We start from the raw sequence: 3,588 nt of genomic DNA, 5'->3' as shown, positions 1-3,588 counted from the left end.
TTTTTTTTTTTTTTTTTTTTTTTACTACATATTGCAGTAAAACTAATGTATCTCAATCAGAGTCTCAGCTCCCAGGTCGGCTGTGTTTTATTTCCCCCATTACAATCTTTCTTATAAACAAGGACTGTCAACTACTCACCAAGTAATTCACCGCTCAAATGTCTTCAGTTTACTGCCTGCACATGCAGACCACTGGCATAGCTACCTCAGTGTGCCCATTTCTTTGCATCCTCTATGCATTCACAATCCTGTCAAGGACTCCAGTCTGTTGATAAATTCCATTAATGGGGTAAATAATTGAAAGCATTATAAACGTTTTGAAAATCACTCTTCAGCATCTGCAGACCAAGACTTGGATTAGGATTTAGAGTGACACTTCTAATCCTTTAAATTGATCCCACCTGTAGCAGAGTTAGTGCTGACCTAAATGCAATGACCCAGAGATTAACAATTAGAGTCCTCTGGATAAATATGTCCTCCACAGACTACTGCCTTCTTTTACCTTTCAAAGTCAGACACAAACTCTCAGATTTTGCCTCTGTTCTTCCTTTTTCCATTCTGTCTAATAACCACCAATCGCCCTTTCTCCAGGACAGTTCTAAATGCCAAAACATTCATCAGCTGTGATTCCAGCCCAGCATATAAAAGGTGATCCAGGCTGGCTCCCTGCAAAATTCAAAGCAGGTGAATTTTGTCTCCTTCTCCTATTCCCCTTAAGTGCCTTCACTGCCTTTCCTTCCAAGAGAGATTCCCTACTTCCCTCTACACCTTTGTACAGAGACATCATTTCCCCCATACTTTAGATGTATTCCTTTTCCTTAATAAGTTCCTCTCTGTCCTGGGCATCATTCACTCAGGGCCCTGTTCTGGATTCCCAATGTGAGAACTGGGATGTTAAGGCCTAAAAATGACTTCTATTAAACGAGAAATGTTTTTAAATAATAGTTGCATTGAGATATAATTTATCTACCACAAAAGTATACAATTTAGGGGTCTTTTAAGTATATTCAAACACTTGTGCAACATTTTCATTATCCCCACAAAGAAATTCTATTCTTGTTTAAAAGTCACTCCCCATTTCTCTCCTCCTCCTAGCCCCAGGCCACCACTAATTTACTTTCTCTATGGATTTTCCTATTCTGAACATTTCATGTAAATGGAATCATACAATATGTGATCTTTTGTGAGTGGCTTCTTTCACTTAGCATACCGTTTTCAAGGTTCATGCATGTTCTAGCATGTATCAGTACTTCATTTCTTTTTTTATATATATACTTTAAGTTCTAGGGTACATGTGCATAACGTGCAGGTTTGTTACATATGTATACTTGTGCCATGTTGGTGTGCTGCACCCATCAACTCATCAGTACTTCATTTCTTTTGTGGCCAAATAATATTCTACTTTTTTGGATATACCACACTATCAGTTGGTGGAAATTTGGGTTGTTTTCACCTTGGGCTATTGTGAATACTGCTTTTATTACCTTTGTGTAAAAGTTTCTATATGGACATATTGTTTTTATTTCTCTTTGGCATATACCCAGGGAATTGCTGGATCATATAATAACTCTATGTTTAACATTTTTTGAATTAGCAAACTGTTTTCCAAAGTGTATGCACCATTTTTCATTCCAACCAGCAATATATGAGGGTTTTTTACCTACATTCTTACCAACACTTGTTATTATCCATCAATATTTTTATTTAAGTATGACAGGTATTTTATATGTACATTATCTTACATTATATTCACAATAACCATGAAGGTAGATATTACCCATTCTTTCCATTTTATAAATGAGGATGCCAAGACTGAGATAAATTAGGCAATAATCATACTTACTGAGTGCCGATGATGTGACAGGCATTTTTGGAAGCCCTGTCTCCTTGGATCTTCACAGTGACCCCATGAGATAGATACTATTTGAATTCCCAGATGTCCAGAGAGGTTAAAGTAACTTACCAAAAATCACACAGCCACTGGTCAGTAAAGACAGAATTTGAACTCAGACACTCTAATTCTAGTAGGTAATAGAGCCAGAAAATTTAAATGCAAGACTATTTGGCTCCAAGAAAGCTCACGTCTATCCTTGATGTATTCCACTAATGCACCTTTGTGTTATCCCTCCAGAGACTGCTTGCACTCTAACAGGGTCTCCAGAAACACACCATGACTACCCAAAGGAAACAAGCCCTAATTGTAGAATTTCAGGTGACCTGATGGGAATACTGGTGCAAGTGAGGGCCCCAGTTAGCATTCTCTATCTACTGCTGCATGGTGCCATGAGCAACTCCAGCATGGATTTTATGAGAAGGTTCTGATGAGGACTAGGATGTTCAAGGGACTATCATTCAAGGAATGTTCCAAAATCCTGAATAGAGATAACATTCTAAATTTATAGGTAGAAGTAGCTGGGAATTGGCACATAAATAAAATCTCTAAAGTGAATTTGCTTCTTTTGATTAAGAGTTCCACAAACACTTGTTGCTGTATGGGCTTTACATATACTGACTCAATGGATCATCACAACTGTCCTATGGGGTAGGTATTATTATCATCCACATTTTGTAGATGAAAAACTGAGGCACAAAGAGATTAAGTAACTTGCCCAAGGGCATACAGCTAGTTTGTGGTGAAGCCATCTGTGAAAATAAGTAATCTAACTTTAGAGTCAGAGCTCTTAACCACTGCCTCTTAATCACAGTATGGGGCTCATTGGATTTATCCATAAACTCAAAAATTCCCATTGGATCTCTAAGTTTTAGTTACAGTATAATTAAAGATGATTTTAGAACAGAAATCTAAAACCATTTGGGGTCCTCATGAATCTAAAATTATACAGATACTTCAAATCCATTTGCAAGTACAAACTTAAGAATTATTCCTACACACCTTTTAGAACTGCTATCAGAAACATCAGCACACTGTATGATTAAGTATTGACCTTAGTGTTCTCACAGACTCACAGCACCGGAATGTTCATGGATTCTACTAGATGTTGTTGGAACTCGTATCAGTTCCTCTCTATGTTTCCAATATCGAAGCCTAACAATTTACAAAATTTTCATCTTCTCTGGATGATCTTTACTTCCTCAGGTGCCATGGAATGAAAGAATCCAAAATAGCACCCTCTCCCTCCACAAAACTGTGAAGCCAGTCACTTCCCTTTAGCTTTCCTCTTAACATTAGCTGCAAAGAAAAAAAAAATGTAGCCCTTTTACATTTAATATATATTACTACTAAACACTACAGGGAACTCCTAATTACACACATCATGGGAAATGGATCCTTGTATTCCTTTGGAGACTAAGATGCAGGGCCGGGACATGAGGTATAAAAATGATTCAGAATGGTGTGCTTCTAGTTAATCATCCAGAATAAGGCTTGGACAAGTAGCTCTTTGTCCTGGGGAAAGTGAGAACCTGGGGAACAAGGGAGGTGATGGACGAAGACAAATTAGAATTAGAGAGAGAAACTACAAGAAAGGATGTTAGGCAAACTTACACATTTTGCTTCATTCCAGTGAGGGCTCTGAAATGTGGTTCTCGACCTTCCTTTAGATTTTGCACCTAACCCTACCTGACAGA

General features: G+C 37.8%; 1 protein-coding gene across 1 annotated transcript in view; it reads right to left on the bottom strand.

Moving 5' to 3' along the window:
- Positions 1–345, bottom strand: part of GUCY2F (guanylate cyclase 2F, retinal) — a gene marked incomplete at its 3' end in the record, with an annotated part of 44,790 nt that extends 44,445 nt beyond the window's left edge. Inside the window, exon 1 of the mRNA XM_017875009.1 lies at positions 140–345. The remainder of the gene's footprint in view (positions 1–139) is intronic.
- Between the last annotated feature and the right edge of the window lie 3,243 nt (positions 346–3,588).

This window comes from Rhinopithecus bieti, unplaced genomic scaffold, assembly GCF_001698545.2.
Source record: "Rhinopithecus bieti isolate Rb0 unplaced genomic scaffold, ASM169854v2 scaffold_9957, whole genome shotgun sequence".
NCBI lineage: Eukaryota > Metazoa > Chordata > Mammalia > Primates > Cercopithecidae > Rhinopithecus > Rhinopithecus bieti.
The sequence above is the reverse complement of the archived record's forward strand: the minus strand, read 5'-3'. Positions and strand labels throughout refer to the sequence as shown.